At 44.9% G+C, this 19,376-nt stretch overlaps 1 long non-coding RNA gene across 1 annotated transcript in view; it reads right to left on the bottom strand.

The window, feature by feature from the left end:
* Positions 1 to 1,870: 1,870 nt before the first annotated feature.
* LOC110342500 overlaps positions 1,871 to 19,376 on the bottom strand; it is a 34,879-nt gene continuing 17,373 nt past the window's right edge. Inside the window, exons 4-5 of the long non-coding RNA XR_002384596.2 lie at positions 5,728 to 5,881; positions 1,871 to 2,295 (exon numbers count right to left, since the gene is read on the bottom strand). This is a non-coding gene — a long non-coding RNA (uncharacterized LOC110342500). The remainder of the gene's footprint in view (positions 2,296 to 5,727; positions 5,882 to 19,376) is intronic.

The following is a 19,376-nucleotide window of genomic DNA, read 5'->3' as shown; positions in this document are numbered from 1 at the left end:
ATCCAATAGCTGATAAAAAGGAAATGTGAATGTGTGCACATACAATATAATTACTTGGAATCAATATGCTTTTTCTATTAGTTTTTCACATCTGTTTGTACAGAAAGTTTCACCAGTGCCTCTGAGGATTTTTGTGGGAAGAAGTGACTGAGGGCATGATCTCTGCAATATTTCATTTTGTTATCTCTTCTTATTACACGATGGCCCAGAGCATGGCATGAATAAAGCTGTCTTGTCATCAAAATGCATTCATTCATTTAACGAGTTCCTGAAAATAATGGAACTGTTGCTAGGCAATGGGGAAATTATACATTCCCAGAGACCCATGCAGAGTCTAGCAGCAGAAGTAGCTCTGGGGATGGGTGTTAGTCTCTGGAACCCACCTCAATAAGCCAGCAACACACAAGCCTAGAAGCCTGGAGGGGCATCTCTTCATTTGTTTGCTCTGTCTGACCTGTGGTTTCCAAAGAACAATGCAGGTGGATTTGCTTTCAAGCAGGGGTCTGGGTCCATTTAACGTTACATAGCCTAGCAATTGTATATCACATTTATTCGGAATACACTATGGTGGACAAGGATTCTGCCACCGAGCCCCTGCTGCTATTCTGAACATAATATGGTATGGGCATGCACCTTCCTTTAACGGAGAAATAACTGCCTTACATGCATGTTTTAATTGGAAAAATAAACTGACAAGTAACACAGAGATAATATAAAAAACACAGTTATTTTTTAAAATAAAGTACCCACAATTCAGTTCTTCCTCAAATAGCCAACATAAACATTTAGGAATGTATTAGTTATATTGCTAGCTATGCACTGTCATTATTTATTACCACTTAACGTATTTCACGTCCATACTATACACTGACATACTCAACTGGTATACATATATCATTCTTTTAAAAACATTTTTCCAGGTGTGGTAGAACGTGCTGTTAGTCTTTATTTGACCTGACTCAAAGGGTGATCAATGGAAGGAAAAGCCCAGTTCCCCAAGGTGTGTGCTGACAACAAGAGGGACAATGATTAGGCGTCTCAGTGCCTGAGTCAGCAGCATCTGCACATACAGAGAGACGGCTGCCCAAAGGATGCAAAGACAATCTCAGAACTAGGAAGATGCTCATAGGCTTTCGAAAAGACACAATATATCCCAGGAGTCCCCGGATTTCCTTCCTACCTGTAAGACTGTGGGAAAGGACAGAAAACTACTTAAGAAGAATATATTCAAATTGATCTCTGACCTCTGGGAGACCTCGTTGCTCGGTACAAACAGAAGGTGAAGAGTAAGGCAGACATTATAAATTGTGAAATTGTTGCAAGTTGCCACAAAACAGAGAAATCCCTATCTTTGCCTCATACGTGTTTCCCGACTTTGCCACAGCTCTGGGTTATACTGAGAGGCATAGTTTCAATACTCTGATAGTTTAATATTCTCCCTTAGACCATAGCTGCTTGTTCACGAAGAGCAACAACACTTGTTTGCACAATTAATATCTACCTTTGTACTTGTCATTAGCAACAAGGTACGAAAACAGAGGCTTCAGGCAAACAGAGGTCCCACAGGAAAGTCACTAAACAAGCAGATGCAAAATCAATAACAAACATGGATGTTGGTGAATCCCGGGAGGGGAGGGGACATCTGATTTCCAAAATAGTTGCCTGTTATAAACTCAACTGGAGACTTTGTAGTGTTATAAGTCAGGCTGGTGGTGCAGCTTGGGGGGAGAGGGCTCAACTTGCAGCACTTCATACACAATGGCATGAAGAGAGATAAGGAAGCATGGGAGGGGTGGGGGCCAAGCCAATAGAAACTGCCCTGGAGGACGCTTGGGTACTAGATCTCCTTGTAAGGTTCTTTGAAGCTCTATGGATAAAATGACCAAAATACTCAGGGAAATACAAGAGCAGTCTTACATGTAATTTTAAAAAGGAAAAATGCTGTAAAAAATAGAAAAAAGAACTATTCTGTGATTAACAACTATAACAACAGAAATAAGAACTTTATTAGGATCAGACAACAGCACAATTGAGCAGTCTGAAGAGACAGCAAACCCACTTGGAAAGGGTTAAACAAAATTAATCATGTTGCTGAGCAGTTAACTAGATATTCCTAAAGTAAATACAGTATGCTGAGCAACCAGAAAAAGTTTAACAGACGTTAGTACACACTTCCAATTACAAGTAGGAAATGAAAATGGACCAAGTCTCCAGGGCAAAGGCAAGACTGGCTGCTGGGACTCCTGGCGTTTGCGGTCTGTAGCACACTTAACTCTGCAGTGGAGACACCACAGTCTGAAAGCGGGAGGACAGAGAGGGAGGAAATGGTGTTCCCAGTGAGCAGGACCGGAGAACAGCAGACACTGTTTTCCTGTCTCACAAGGCAAATTCCAAGCTGACATCAGTGGCAGTGGTGAAGACGGTAAAATACACATAAAGAAACAGCCCACCAAGAAGACAGAAGACAGATGTGAGCGTGATCTGGCTGTGACATCTGTCACCCCATTGATCACCAGGGTTGATTCGGCTGCTCTGGCTGGCTAGATGGGTGTCCCCTTCCTCCCTCACCACTCCATGTATGTCCCATCCCGAAGCTGTGCTCAGTCAAAGAGGATGACCTTCCCAGAATAGACAAGGATGAGTCTTCGGTCAAGGGTATACGAGTAGCTGCACTCCTCTTCTAGAACCTCCAAACAAGCTCTCAGGAAGACAGAGGGCTGTAGACATGCCTGTACTGGATGCTGCTGTGCCTAATCTCATAGAACAAACACTAGGGGACACAAGCAACAGAGCAGCCTAGTCACAAACATATCTCACTCTCATCAACAAAGACCATACAGACAAATCCCATAGAAAACTGTCACAATGAAATTCCACCCAGACCAAATGGCGTTTGGCCATGCAACAGCTGTGGCACACACTTATCCCTGCAGACCAAGCAGTTCTCGCCAAAGTAAATCACATATTAGGCCAGAAAGCAAGTCTTAACAAATACCAAAAATGAATTAATTTCATGTATTGTGTCAGATCATAATAGAAAAAAAACAGTGTCAAGAGAAACCACAGAGAATACAGGTACACGAGGAACTAAAACAAGTTTGAATGAACAGTGGGCAATTGAAGAAATCAGAGGATGGGAATTTAAAATCTAGATGAAAATGGAAACACAATCTATCAGAATCTTTGAGTTACAGCAGAGGCAGTTCTAAAAGAGGACCTTAATAACCATGGGAGTCTATGTTAAAAACTCTGAGAGCTCTCAAATACATGCCTAATTACATCTCTCAAGGTCGCAGGGAACCAAGAAAAAAAATAAACACAAGATTAGAGGAAAAAAGAAACAATAAAGATCAAAGCTAAAACAAATGAAGACCAAAAACAAAACAATACAATGAATCAATGGAACAAAGAGTTGTGGGGTGGGAAAGCAACAAAAACAGTGGTTTTGTTTGAAAATCCATAATGAAACCTGATACTGTGTCTACTGATTTAAACAACTTTGGAAGGAAACTGTTGCTCACTCACATTGCAGCAAGGGATGGATTAATGGAGTTTAAAACACTATTCCCCAAGGAACACATTGTTTCAAATTCTGGAAAGAACACAGGACAGAAGAAATCCTTTTTCACTGTTTGTGGAAATGCAAATTAGTCTAGCCACCATGGAAATCAGAATAAAGGTTCATTCAGAAGCTGAAAGTAGAACTACTTACTATATAATCCTGCTCTGCAAGTCCAGCCACACCCGGAGGAATAAAAGACAGAATATCAGAGAGATACCTACACAGCCATGTTTATTGTGGCAGGGACTACACAGCCAAGGTATGGACACAGCCTAGACACCCATCAGCAGATGAACGGATAAAGACAACTTGGCAAATACATAGGATGGTGTTTAGGGGGGATTTTTTGTTTTATTTCTTTTTGTTTTTTGTCAAGACAGGGTTTCTTATGTAGATTTGGAACATGTCCTGAAAGTCTCTCTGTAGACCAGGGTGGCCTTGAACTCAGAGACCCTCCTGCCTCTGCCTCCTGAGTACTGGATTTAAAGGTGTGCACCACCACTGCCCAGAAAAATCTTATAAAGAATAAGACTTAATTGGGACTGGTTTACAGTTCAGAGGTTTAGACCATTATCATCGGCAGACAAGGTGCTGGAGAAGGAGATGAGAGTTCATCTGGATCCAAAGGAAGCAGGCGAACTGGACATAGCTTGAGCATAGGAGACCTCAAAGCCCACCTTCACAGTGACACACTTGCTCCAACGAGGGCACATCTATTCCAACAAGGCCATACCTACTAACAGTGCCAAGCACTCAAACACATGAACCTATGGAACCATTCCTATTCAAACCACTACAGTTAGGAACAGCCACACACAGACACAGACCAGAGAAAGGCCTTGCCATCCCTCTGAATCTTACCCCTGGGGGAAAGTTTTGCCATCTCCCATGGGTCTGAGGCTATGGTCATTAACATGGCCATGCCCATGTCAAACAATACACATTCTCTCAGGACTTCACTGACTCGGGGCTTCCTCCATTCCTCACAAACATCTATCTCATATTCCTGCTCATGTATGGAGTCAAAAACAAAACAAAGCCACAAAAGCAGAAAGCAGCCAACAGGAGGTTGTGGAGTTAATAAGAACCTAATTACTTTAGGTAATTAATAAAATCTGAAAAGGAAGAAAAATTTAAATAAAATGATACCCCACTATCCCTTAGGAATATGGATGCAAAATTCATCAACAAAATATTAGCAAAACAAATCCAGTGATATGAAAAGGATTATATTCAATGGCCAAGGAAAATATATTCTAGTAATGCAAGGTTAGCTTAATCTCCTAATCATCCCCTGTAACGATCTATTAAGAGCAGAAAGGATGCAGACCACTTGGCTATTTATATCATCAAATATAGAAAACATATTTAGCAAAATCTAATGCAGTTTTTAGGATAAAAGGGATTCTGGAAACTGGCAAATGAAGGGAAATACCTTACTTGACAATGGAAATCTGCAACGAACCATAAATTCCATCCTTATTAATTATAAAAGACCAAATGCTCCCAGTCCAGGGAAGTCTATATCTAGTCCTTTCTATTAGACAAAATTTTAGAGTTCTACCTCAGATAATTATGGAGGAGAAAGAAATAAAACTGTATCTCTGCAGGATGCATGGTATTGTCTAAAAGAAATCCTAAGGAAGCCACAAAAAGGAATTAGAGCAAATAACTGGGCTCAGAATAGCAGGATATGAGCATGATGCAGAACTCACTCATTTCTTGGCATTGTCAAAGAACAACTCAAACCTGGACCTGTGACAAGAACAACTATGAAACAATTAAAGATGCAACGTCTAGGCCTAAATCCCACAGAAGCATAAACATAATACCATAGAACGCTGCAAAAGAAGACTCCCCCCCAAGAACTGTGAAGATGTCTCATGACTGTGGGTTGAAAACACCAATATTGTTAAAATGGGATCCTCTCCCAGTGGCTTGTCGGACACAGTGCAATCTCCAGCAACTCAAAGCTCACACAGAGACATGCAAGGCAGGGAGCTTGAACACTAAAGAGCTGGGGTGTGCAGAAACAAGCCTTGCATATTTACAGTCAGGTGATTTTGACAAGGTTTCCAAAATGTGTGAGTGGGGAAGAGAATGGTCACTCAAACCGCAGGGACAACTGTATGTACATATGCAGAAGAATGTTCTGGAATACATACCCAAGAGTAACACGGGGCAGAAGCCAGGCCTAAGTGGAAGATGCAATGGGGGTGGCCTTGTCCACAGCCACAGGTCGGGCAGAGCTGTCTTCGTGGTGCAGCAAGAAATGGCACCAGGGTAAAGGGTAGACACACTTGACTCCAGAGGACGCCACTGCAAGAGTAGACATCAGTGCACAGAGCGGCGTCACCAGATCAGGTGTTTAATCAGAGAGTCTTGTGTTTGATGAGCACCATGAACTCTTAAAAATCAACAGTAAGATGACAAGAATCTCTATTTGTGACTGCTTAAGGAACCCAAATAGACATTACCCCAAAGAAGGCATTCCAGTTGTCAACAGTGAAACAACGCCCAGGACCATGTGCCTTCCGGGAAATGTGGGCCAGCATCAGAGACAGCCGCTTTGCCCCTACGTTGGACTGATCAGAGAGGTGAGAGTAGCTGGGAAAATTTTAACTCCTCACACAGCTCATGGGAAAAGGAAGCAGGGCAGAAAACAGACGGTTCCTCAAACGTATAGAACCCACAACCTATTTCACACAGCAAAGAGAAGTGAAAAGATGTGTCCACCCAAAAATATGCACGAAGGTTCAGAGCGAGACAATTCACTACAGTCAAATGTGGAAATCACTGAAATGATCCTGTGGCTGATGGGCCAAGGGAAAACTATCCTCAAGGGGGAATATTCTGTGTTCAGGAACAGAGGGATCACCGATAGGGCTGTCACAGGAGTAAATCTCCATCACATCACGCTTAAGTGACATGATCTACGCGTACTGTTCAATTCCATTCATATGAAATGTCAGAACAGGCAAATGCATGGGGGCAGAAGGCATGTTCACTGTTGGCACTCTCTGAGGATGAAGAAATGGAGTTCACTATTAATGGGTTTCTCTGTGGAGAAGGGAAATGAGGTCCTAAACAGAGAGGACAGGTGACGGCTACAGTTGTACAGCTCTGGGAATGCACAGAAAGCCCGAATTTTGTGGCTATAAATTACATTCCTGTAGAGCTTCTGATTAGAAAGTAAATGCATTTGCTTTATTTTTTAAATCAGACTGTACAATGCATATGATGAAAATTTCCTCATCCAAACTCTTGCTACCTGCTCCCTTTCTCCGAATGAGTTCACCAGACCCCAGCTCGGCCTGTGAAGGATCCCCACCCCCTGAACACTGAAGAGCGTTTGTCACAAAGCCATCTAGCTAGCATTCAGAGAAAAGCTTTACTCTCGATGTGTTTCAAATAAATAGGCTAATAAATTAGCAAGGCTGGCTGCACAGCCTTCATGTTATTCACATGCTATCAGTCGAGGCTTGATCATAATGTATCAGGGTTTTTTCATGATGACACTACACTGATGGATTACCGCAATGTAAAGCAGGGATCACAAAAACAGCCGTGCACTCAAATGGATACTTGCCAACTCTGCTGGTGCAACTTAACCCTGTGAGACTGTCACATCCCAGTAGGTGACACACCCTATCCTGTGACGTTTTTAAGATCAGCTCCATATTGAATTCGTGGTGCCCTTTTATTGGAGCATTTAGCTGTTTCTGTGGCTTTTCCGTCACATGATAATAGATACTCTCAATTTCCTCAGTTGCCACCTTCAGACCTTGGAGGGCATGACTTTCCACTCCATCTTGCTTGAAGATTTTCTTTAGAAAAGCTCAGCTCATCTTCCACTGCCCGCTCAATCAGTCCCACCCGGAGGGACGGCCGCTTGCGCTTTAGTTGTTGCGAAGAGGCTTGGTAGGACAGCACTGTGACGTCCCTCAGACCAGGGGCTCCTCCTCCCTCCACCCTTGGTGCGTTAGAGCCTCTCTCACACACTTCTAGAATTGTTTCGGCATCCCCCAGGCTTCTGGCAATATCTGCAGAGAGCTTTGTAAGGAAGACGGCGAATTGTCGGGCTGATGCTATGGTGGAGTCGTGTTCCTGTCCTGCCATCAAAGATGCTGTAGGAAAACCCACTTTCCCAGACACCCTCACTGGCTCTGTGTGCCTGCTCCTCAGCTGATGTGCTGTTTGGTCCTGGTGGGGCATATGGTCAGGACACCTTCACCAAATAACTGTCTATTGGTTACGGTTGCAGCGTCAGCCAGTACTGGGAGCCTAAACCCCGGGTGTCAATAGTTTCCAGGATGCACCTGCATGCATCAAGATCTGTTTTGAGGCTCCTGGGGGTCAGGCTTGGACCAAGACCTATCCTGGACTTGTTGCCTTCCTTGGTTTCTTACTCGCCCTTGCTCACACACCTATCTTGAAAACCTTCCATGATAGCTCAGATGCACGCGTATCTCCTCCTCGGGGACTGCCTTGGATCAGCCCCACCTCAGATGTCTGCTTTCAGGCGAAGAGCACTCCAGTCTGCAGGAAAGACCTGCTTTCGAGGACTGTAGGATTAACTCTCTGTAGAATTAACTCACTGTAGGATTAACTCACTCCGCCACCCCTGGAGCTCCCAGCTTACACCAGATCTACCCACAGGCTAGAGATACTGGTGAGTGAGAAGCATGAAGGTCAGTGGCTTTCCCAGAGAGGTGACACCTGAGGAAAGGGATCATCTGAGTGACATTGAGTTGCTAGAGCAGAAATGAATTGATCTGCCAGAAAGTGACCAATGAGGGATGACAGCTCCTTTCGGCTGGGTTGTCAAAGACAATCTCTGCTGAGACACTTGAGCTGGGGCCATAGAATGCGGAGGACCAATCTATGCAAATACTTGTCTGAAGAGCCTTCCAGACAGAGGAGCAGCAGATGCAAAAGCATACAAGATCAGCAAGTTCTCAGAGCAACCAGCCCTTTCTAAAGCCAGAGCCACTGAATTGTGGGGAGTAGGAGCAGAGATGAGGCCTACAGTGTGAGACCTAACAATGCACACAATGAAATTATATCCAGTCATTAAAAAAAAAAACCAGGAAATAGATGAAACTGGAAATCTATCCTGAGTGAGATGATCCAGGTCCAGAAAGACAAGCATGACATGTTCTCTCTCATAGGCAAATCCTAGTTTTGGGGAGAAAGGGGAGCTACACTAGACTCCCGTGAAGGATGACCGACTAAGTCCCACAGGGGAGGTCCACAGTCGCCCATCTCAGTGCAGGACTGTGTGGTCACAGCATTTACTTAAGGCATGCTCCTGGAGACATAAGGCCACGGTGCTACAAGCCAGCCTTTACCTAGAGATGCAGGCGCTGGCTGCCAGGGGAGGAAGGGTGCTGGGAACTAAAGGCAACAGGACATCAAGAACGTCTACTGCTCATCCCCATTCAGCCTAAGGAGAGAGTACTCTGAGGAAGAGGAAGAAGGAAGAGTTTGGGTTCTTACCCGCTTGGTACCACAGTCCCATTGAGAAAAGGAGAGCAGGTACAGATATTTGGCTGGGAAATTTACTTATCCCTCACAAAAATGAAACAGAGATCTATCAACAGAAGAATAAACAAACGACATGAAGAGGCAGTTTAGGAAAAACCAAGTCAAATGCTAAATAGTCATGAAATGATTAAAGGCCACCAGTGACCAAAGCATGGCACTAAACTATTAAATGCTCATTTTACTTATCAGAGCTGGCAAGTTTTCTGAAGTCATATTACATACCATGATGATATGATAGCATACATATGTGACTCCAAAAATTCTACCAGGGAACTGCTGCAACTGATAAACACCTTCAGTGATATAGCAGGTTACAAGATTAACTAAAAAAGAAAAATTAGTAGCCTTCCTATATATAGAAGATAAATGGGATGAGAAAGAAATCAGTGAAACATCACCCTTTACAGTAGCCACAAACAACATAAGATATCTTGGGGTAACTCTAACTAAGCCAGTGAAAGACCTGTATGACAAGAACTTCAAGTCTTTAAAAAAAGAAATTAATGGAGATATGATACCAGAAAATGGAAAGATCTCCCATGCTCTTGAATAGGTAGGATTAACATTATAAAAAACGGCAATCTTACCAAAAGCAATCTGCAGATTCAATGCAATCCCCATCAAAATCCCAGAACAATTCTTCACAGACCTTGAAAGGGCAATACTAAACTTTATATTGAAAAACAAAAAACCCAGGATAACCAAAACACTTTGTAAAATAAAGGATCATCTGGGGGCATCACCATCCCTGACTTCAAACTCTATTATAGAGCTACAGTAATGAAAACAGCTTGGTATTGGCATAAAAACAGGCAGGTGAATCAAAGGCCCTGATATCAATCCACACACCTATGAACACCTGATTTTTGACTGTGGTGGTATATTATTTATGATTTATTAAAGCTTGCCTGAGGGTTCAGAAAGATAGCATTGTCTCTGAGGAGTCATGGAGATAGGACAGCCCTTTTAGCCTAAGATAGAGGTAAGAGCTAGTGGCTGGCTGCTTTGCTTAAAGCTTGAACCCCAATATCTGTCTCTAGATCTTTTATTTTTGAGTTACATTTGGCAAAGAAGCTAAAATTATAAAAATGGAAAAAAGAAAGCATCTTCAACAAATTGTGCTGCATAATTGAATATTGACATGTAGAAGAATGCGAATAGATCCATATCTATTGCCATGCACAAAGACTCAAGTCCAAATGGATCAAAGACTTCAACATAAATCCAACCACACTGAAACACATGCATAGAAGAGAAAGTGGGAAGTAGCCTTGAACGCATTGACACAGGAGATCACTTCCTAAGTACAACACCAGTAGCACAGACATTGAGAGCAACAATTAATAAATGGGACCTCCTGAAACTGAGAAGCTTCTGTAAAACAAAGGACATGGTCAACAAGACAAAATGGCTCCCTACAGAATGGGAAAAGATATCCACCAACCCACGTCTGACAGAGGGCTGATCTCTAAAATATACAAAGAACTCAAGAAAATAGACATCAAAAGACCAAATAATCCAATTAAAAAATGGGGTATAGATCTAAACAGAGAACTCTGAACAGAGGAATCTCAAATGGCCAAAAGACACTCAAGAAAATGCTCCACATCCTTAGCCATCAGAGAAATGCAAACCAAAGCCACTCTGAGATACCTTCTCACACCTGTCAGAATGACCAAGATCAAAAACTCTGATGACAGCTTATGCTGGAGAGGATATGGAGTAAGGGGAATACATTGCTGGTGGGAGTGCAAACTTGTACAGCTGCTGTGGAAATCAGTACGGCAGTTTCTCAGAAAATTGGGAATCAATCTATATCAAGACCCAGCAATACCATTATTGGCCATATACCCAAAGGATGCACATTCATACCACAAGGACATTTGTTCAACTATGTTCATAGCAGCATTATTTGTAAAAGCCAGAACCTGGAAACAACCTAGCTGCCCCTCAACTGAAGAATGAATAAGAAAAATGTGGCACATTTACACAATGGAGTACCACTCAGTGGTTAAAAAAAAAAAGCAATGACATCAAGAAATTTGAAGGCAAATGGACAGAATAAGAAAAAGCCATCCTGAGTGAGGTCACCCAGACCCAGAAAGACAAATATTATGTACTCACTCATAAGTGGATATTAGACATAAAGAAAATGACAAACAGCCTACAGGCAATAACTCCAGAGAACCTAGGTAACAAGGACGACCCTAAGAGAGACATACGTGGATCCACCTAGGAAGGGGAAAAAAAAGACAAGATCTCCTGAGTAAACTGGGAAAATTGGGGGTAAGGGAAGGTGGGAGGGGAGAGGGGAGGAGGGAAGAGGTGCGTGGGGGAGTAAATGTGTAGCTCAATAGAAAAATATAAAAACAAAAAGCAAAAGCAAAAATCAAACAAGCAAACAAAAGCGCTGAGGAGACCAGGCTTTGTGTTTCAGAATTTAGACCCCAGGCAGGCAGGCCCTGAGGGTCAACGTGTGGGGCTAGGAAGGAGAGGCCCAAGTTGACTCGGCGACCCCAGGAAGTTGGAGCTCAACCAATGCCGCAGAGGCTCCGGATACCAGACTGGGAGGTGGCTATGGTTAGTGTTTTCTCTGGTTGGTTTCAGTCTTGCTTTGGCCTCGTGGATTTTTGTTTGTTTTTGCTTTTTATTTTCTTTGTTTTTACTACAGTCCATTTCTTACCCTCAGATCCAAACCTTTTCTTGGTACCAGTGCATATTATAAGGCGTAGCTCTTTCTCGATTTTATAGGGGTTCACAACGAAGAGCCTGCTCAGAGACTCTGGAGAAGTCTGAACAGTGATAGAGGACTGTTATCAACGTGAGCGTGTTTCAGGCTGGAATAAATGTCCTTTATTTCATGAGATGTTCATGAGCCGACGGCAACCAAGAACTGAGAATCCCTTGTTTTGAACGTGTGATGCCTACAGGCTCGGGAGTTTGTTCGCCGGCTCCTCAGCGGCTGGTGCTGTTTCGGGAGTAGCAGAACCACTGGGACGCGGTCCTCGGCTGGCAGAAGTGGAGCCCACTGGTGACTCTGAGATGGTACCACTTCCGGTTCTGGCCCAGGCTCTGCACTTCCTGATCTCTGAATGTAAACAAAGCTACACACAAGCTCTGCCCTCTCCCTCCACCAGCTCTGCCTTCACCACCATGGTAGACTGATCCTCTCTGCATGTGTGGGCCAGCACATAATCCCCCTCTTCCCTGCTGCTTCTGTCACGTGTTCTGTGACAGCCACAAGAAGATTAACCATTAAAACACCCGTAAGGCTGCCAAGAGCATAGAAAGACAAGGACTCATGAAATATTATATTACTGTGAGTACATTTTGGGACGACTTCCCTGAGAGACAATTTCATAATATATAAAATGGCCAGATTCTCATAAAGCTATTAAACTTCAAGTTATTCTTACTTGGCAAGTAATCATTATTGTGCCTATGAATATTTCATCAATTCTTACTGTAACTTTTTTTATAATACTTAAACAGGAAATGCTATGTCTACCAATAGCTGATCCAATTAAATGAACTGGCATACGTGAATTTCCGTCAACTATGTAGTCTTTTAGAATGTGATAGTTATTACACACAAAGATTTTTTCATGTTAAGTCATGTTATAAAGAATAAACAGTGTGATTCAATCTAAACACCTTAATACACACACGTAGGAAAAAAACCAGAAGGGATCTCACCAAAATTGCTAATAGCAGTTATCTTCAAGCACAGAGGCTGACTTTTAATTTGTTCATTTTGCTTATCTACGCTTTCCTAATTTTTCTACAGCAAACATGCCGTTTGAGTAATAAAAGGGTTATAAAAATAGTGTATTTCCTCTGTGTGCTTGGTTGAAAGTGAAGTACTCTCAGAGGTTGGTCAGCAGTAGGCAGCCTTCCGCCGCTTTAATTTCCTGGTCCATTAAGATCATGTAAGGAACAGTTTTCCATGGTGCCAACTGGCTGGGAGACAGTCTAGTGCTACAAGGCACTAGGAGCCACCATTCCCCGGGTCCTACCTCAGACCGCAAACAGTGACCCCAGAACTGAGTCTCGTTGCTAGGGAAAAGGGTCTCAAGAGAGATTGTGTGTATGCAGGCACTCAAGGGATATTCGGGCTGCCATTTAATTAATGGCCTTGGCTTTCAGAGTGGCAGGACCTGGTGAAAAGCAAGTATGATAAAATAGTCGGCCTGTACCACCAGGAGGCCAGGAAGTGGTTGCCATGGTAACCTAGTAGCTTTTTTTTTTTTCTGAATTCAAATGGTGTAAGGCAGCTCCTGACACATGACCTGACTGTCACTGTTCATCAGAGTGTTCACTGCTCAACTCACCGCTGTGGATTCACAACTGTATCAGCAACGGGGCTTTGATGCTCTAGGGAAACCAAAGGTTGGGTGTTAGGTCTAAAAATCCCTACCCCCAAAGCAGAGAGACAGAGAGAGAGAGAGAGAGAGAGAGAGAGACAGAGACAGAGACAGAGACAGAGACAGACAGAGAGAGAGGGGAGAGAGAGAGAGAGAGACAGAGACAGAGACAGAGACAGACAGAGAGAGAGGGAGAGAGAGAGAGAGAGAGAGAGAGAGAGAGAGAGAGAGAGAGAGAGAGAGAGAGAGAGGGAGAGGGAGAGGGAGAGGGAGAGGGAGAGGGAGAGGGAGAGGGAGACGGAGACGGAGACGGAGACGGAGACGGAGACGGAGACGGAGACGGAGACGGAGAGGGAGAGGGAGAGGGAGAGGGAGAGGGAGAGGGAGAGGGAGAGAGAACCACTGACTACATCCCACAATGGCAGTCTGGGCTCAGGCTGAATGCTAACAGGGTAAGCCAGAGTACTGTTGTCATAGATCAAAGACTCCTCTCCACACTCCTCAGAAACCTGGGGAATGGGTTTCTGTCTGCCAGGAAGATGTACTTCCCATGTGTCTCCTTGCCTCCAGTGAAGGGGGCATCTGCTTCTCCCCTGGCATATGCCTGTGGTGCATATCAAAGCCACAATGCTCTTCTAGACTCTTTTAGCTCACAATCCTCCCCCAAACTTAGGCTGTTCCCGAGTCCACTCCCTCCCTTCTGTAGCTACACTGTTCTCTTTAAAGTCAACATGGCTCCCCCCACCCCACCCTGCACACTCCACTTCTCTGACAGCCCGGGCTGTTCCCAGTCTGTTATACTCTCTCTGTCCTGGGGAGGAGGAAATGGCAGCTGCACTCCCCCAGGTGCCTCTGGCCATTCTTCTTACCTCCTGAGAGATAGCCATGCAGCAGTTTCGTACTTACAATAAGTCTTTCTTTACACCCACGGAGCAGTGCAGTTTGGGGGTGTGACTGCACCCTTGTTTACACAGGGGAAGAAACGAGGGTGAAATCAGAAAGCACCCCAAGGCATACCCCACCGCAGTCTGAGTTGGTCTGTGGGATTGCCACCTTGTCAAGTCTTCTCACCCCCCCAGGCTCACACTTACAGTGGACACCCATCCGAGACTCTTCTTTGATACCTTCTTTTACTAAAAAGACTGCCTTTCGCCCAATTTCCCAGCAGCATCTTTGTATGTTTTATACATTGAAGGAGTTGGGGTTGATTTGCCCACTATCTGAGGAGGATTTGCAGAACAGTTTCATCACTAACCTGTGGTTGCTTTGAAACATGTTTCATTTGCCTAGGGAACCACTGAGGATCCCCAAGAGGAATCTTTTATTTCTCCACTGTGGCTTATCAAACAAATCACATGACAGAAACATCCTGCTGATGAAATATTTTAGGCCAACTTTTGTATCTTCATATTCTACAGAAGCGAAGCACGTCATTAACATGTTTCCACATGTGAGTACCTGATTCACATTTTAGTGGTCAATATCCAAACACAAAAATCAGAGGTAGACTAACTTCCCAATGTGGTCTACCTATGATATGGTCTCCGAAGTCCAGCATGGCAGCCTAAGTCAGTGTCTCCACAGGGTGCTCTGTATGAGAATCCATCCATAGGCTCACATGTGTGTCCCCTGTTCCTGCCATCACCATCTCCTCCCTTACATGGTTCACAACCCCTGAGAGAGTGGACAGAAGCCACGAGGTCCGGGTAAGGGAGCACCTGAGGACAGGTGCTTCAGAAGCATGAAGCTGGACCTGCCCAGGAGCTTCCGACCACAACTTCTGTGGCTTCCAGGTAAATTCTTGTGGGTCTCCACATCAGTTTACATATTTTTGTCTTGAAAAACTTTAATTGTTTAAGGAACCACAAGCAATGATAAATCCTAGCTGTCCAGTGTGTTTGGCAGACGTCTGTGAGCTTTTCATCACTACCATAAGAACTTGAGAGAAACCACACAAGAGGGTCTGCTTTGGCTGATAGTGTACATGGCTGGCTCCATCACTCCAGGTCACAGAGGAGGGGGGCGTGGCAGGGAGGGTAGAAGGAAGCAGAGCTGCTCACTGACAGTGGGCAGATAGAATAGGAGGTAATAAAGACACACGTTCATGTGCTTTGTAAAGATAAATTATATTCTTATTTCTGTCTGTGTTTCTGTCTCTCTCTGTGTATCTATCTCTCTGTCTTGCACGTGTGTGTGTGTGTGTGTACCCTTACAGGGAGGCCAGAAGACATCAGCTCCCCTAGAATTGGCTTCACGGGCATTTGTGAGCCGCCTGACACAAGAGTTGGGGACGGCAGGAAGCACTCTCAATCACTGGGTCACCTCTCCATTCCCAGGGCACATCCTCCAGAGATGGACCCCACTGGCATGTATACAATGGATTTTCAGCCACTCACCCCCTACTGTCCTCTTCTACTCCATCGATCCCTTCCTCTTCCCAAGTGGACCTTGTTGTACTTCCATGGCAAGTGATGGGGGTCTAACTTGGTAAGCAGATTTGGATTTGCTTATATGAGCACTTGGAGCAAGACTTATACCGGTATGAACAACTTACCAATGGCTGTACCACTGATGAAAATGTTTCTCCCTTCTTGAGCATCCGTTAACTACCAATAGCTCCTTGTGGTGAGGTGGGCCCTCCTTCCCAATGAGTCCCCTACTACTACAGGATAATGGCAGCCAGGTAAAACGTTGAGCAGGTCCTGTGCAGGCACCCATAGCTGCTGTGAGTTCCTGTGTGCAACACCCACCATCTGCAGTGTGTCCAGAAGACAGCAGGAGTAAGCAACTACTTTCCGGCTTTGAGACCCACTCCTAGAGGAGGGAATTCATGACTGATACTATAAATTTGATGAAAAGCTTGTGGGTAGGGAGGTCATAGCCCCTAGCTGGAAACCACTGCAGCTATTTTGTTAAACAGACATGCTGTGCCCATAAAACTGCTTTCTAAAAATTTGCTGTTGTGCCTATAAATTAGCGCTGCTCTCAGCCGTGAGCAGAGAGTGAGCAGAGAAGCTCTTTCTGTTGTGGGCCCTGGTTACTGAGGAGACTTAGAGCAGGTAAGCGCTGAGAGTGACTGCTGAGTGCTCAACCCTCTGGAGAGTTCATCTCACTCCTTGCATTTTGTGTAACTTTAAACGATAGCCTGAACACATTGAGTTGTGTGTTCTGAAGACCTGGGTTTCTCCCGCATTCCTTGAGAGGATGTGGAGGGCATTAGTTTTAGAGGTAAGTTACCTCATCTTGGTCCCCCCAGTCTGAGAGCAAGTGGTCCTTTTAGCATTTGAAAGTGTGACTTCCTGGCTATGCTCTGGCCTGCCCAGCTGTTTCTCATGGGTCATTCTGGAGCATGACAGTGTTTTAAATCGTCCTCCCTGAGTTCTCAGAGCCTTGTCTTTTGATTGTGGCTCACTCCTTGTTGGGCCTAAAAAGGCTCGGATGCGAGGCCCAGTGTAACCTCCTGAGCCTGACTTGAGTTTGGTGACCTGTCTCTGGCCTGTAACCTCCACATGGGAGTGACTCAGCCAGACCTGATGTAAGACTGCCCCCTGCCTAGCTACCTGCCAGCTTGGTGGAATATTACTGGCCCTGAACTCCTCACATGATGACCTTACCCTATCCTAAGATTCCCATTCCCTACCTCAGTCCTGTGTAAGTTCCTGCCAGTTGGAATAAATTGAGATCCTGCTTTGACAAGTCAGCTGAGTGTGTATTTTTTGCCCCAGGTAACTTAGGGGGAGGGTCTGAGTTGTTGACACTCACCATCCTGCTCAGCCTCAGGAAGAGACCGGCTGCCTGGACTAGCACCCTCCCCACCCCTACCACTACTCCCCCACCCCTCCACCCCTCCCCTCTACCTGCACAAGGGGGATCCAGGCACACACATTGCTATGCCTCTTGTTTTTCCTACCTGGGTACAGCTCGGAAGTGAGCCCAGAGAGACCACTGTGCCCAGCCCTCTAGCCAAAACACATGGGGCTTCCCTTAGTGTCTTTGCTGCTCCAGCCACCCCAGACAAAGTTCTTTAATGGGCTTGCCTGGCACTGTGAACGGCTGGCCTCCCTTTCTTGACTGCTGTGAGGACTAAGCTAGAGTCCTCTGAAAGGGGGAACCTCCGTTAAGAAAAAATGCCTCCATGAGGTCTGTCTGCAGGCAAGCCTGTTGGACATTTTCTTAATTGGTGACTTATGGGGTAGGCACAGCCCATTGTGGGTGGTACCAACTCTGGGCTGGTGGTCCTGGCTTCTATAAGAAAGCAGCCTGAGCAAGACAGTAAGCAGCACCCTTCCATGGCCTCTGCACCAGCTCCTGCCTCCAGCATCCTGCCCTGCCTGAGTTCCTGGCCTGACTCCCTTCCTGCCTCCAGCATCCTGCCCTGCCTGAGTTCCTGGCCTGACTCCCTTCCTGCCTCCAGCATCCTGCCCTGCCTGAGGTCCTGGCCTGACTCCCTTCCTTCGGTGATGGACTGTGATCTGGAAGAACAAGTTAAATAAACCCTTTCCTCCCCAGGTTGCTGGTGGTCATGGTGTTACAGCACAGTCTGGAAAAAAGGTTCCTTCTCAGGGTTAACGGCCCCCACTCCCCAGGAGCAGGTCACCCAGGACTCAGGCTGGTCAAAGCCAAGAGGGAAGTGAACAGGAGCAGAGAGAACTTATTCTTTGCAAACCACACTTCCAACCTTACTCTCCTCCATAATCTTGCTGCTTTCTTTTCAGTCCTAGTGAGGGTCTATGACAGACTTAAATAGATGAATACCTCTGTGCATGCATTCATCGTGAGAGAGTGTGTGTGTGTGTGCGCGCGCGCGCACGTGTGTACACTAATTTTGGTGATGAAGGGGACCAGCCAGCAGGAGTGGGGATAAAGGAAGGGGGCATGGCGAATATTTACACAACTTAAGTGTATGAAAACCAAACAGAGTAACCCACTGTGTTAGGGCTGGGGGTGTAGCTCAGTGGTAGAGTACTTGCCTAGCATATACTTGTCCCTGGGTATACTTGTTTCATTACAAATAATAAGATAAGATAAAATCCATCCTTTGTACAGGTACTAAAACATTAATTAAAAATTGATTACCAAGTTATGAGCAATACTTTTGCCTGTGGCTCCTTTCTCAAAGCCCAGTGCTGAGAGAACATTTACAGAGTACATTCTACCCCTGACATGGATCACGGCAATGCTCACTGCATTTTTTACGTGAATATCTTCCCTTCAGAAGTTAATTCTGAGATAAATAGCTTGTCTTCTAAAGACAGTCAAGTGCCAGACTACGGGATAATATGTTCCAAGCATAAGTTACTAAACTGGATGATAACCAAGAGCATAGAACCACATGTAACTTTTCCTGTCTTTTGCTGCTGTTGCTGTTTTAAGATGGGGTCTGAGGTAGCCCAGGCTAGCCTCAGACTCACCATGGAACCTGGGATTCTTGAGCTTTAAATGCCAGGCCCTGCAGCTTCTACCCCTCAAGTGCTCCGACTACACTTGTGTACTACCGCCGCATCTGGTTTGTGTAGCACTTGGGGTTGAGCTCAGGGCCTCATGCCTCCAGGGCAAGGATTCAAACCAACTCATTCGTGGTTCCCACTGCTACGTGTGCACTATAAAATGTCCAAGAGGAACTACGTAGGTCCAGATCTCTGGTGTGTGCTGTGAGGGCTGGAGTTTAAAATGCTGTGCTGTACTGGGGATTTTGCTAAATGAGTATGTTCTTACCATGCATAAGAACAGGTAAATATGTAAGATGACAGGCAGGTTGATATCCTTAGCGACAACAAAAGTTCACTGTATGTACTCCCCAGTGTGATGTCATCACACTTAATGTTCACAGTAAAATGTGTAGAGTGGATTATTGTGTGCTAATATGACTTTCCGTTCTCTCAGCCTCAGCATTAGGGTGTTAC

Source organism: Mesocricetus auratus, unplaced genomic scaffold (assembly GCF_017639785.1).
Source record: "Mesocricetus auratus isolate SY011 unplaced genomic scaffold, BCM_Maur_2.0 Super-Scaffold_100013, whole genome shotgun sequence".
Lineage (NCBI taxonomy): Eukaryota > Metazoa > Chordata > Mammalia > Rodentia > Cricetidae > Mesocricetus > Mesocricetus auratus.
This window is presented reverse-complemented; position numbering and strand designations above follow the sequence as displayed.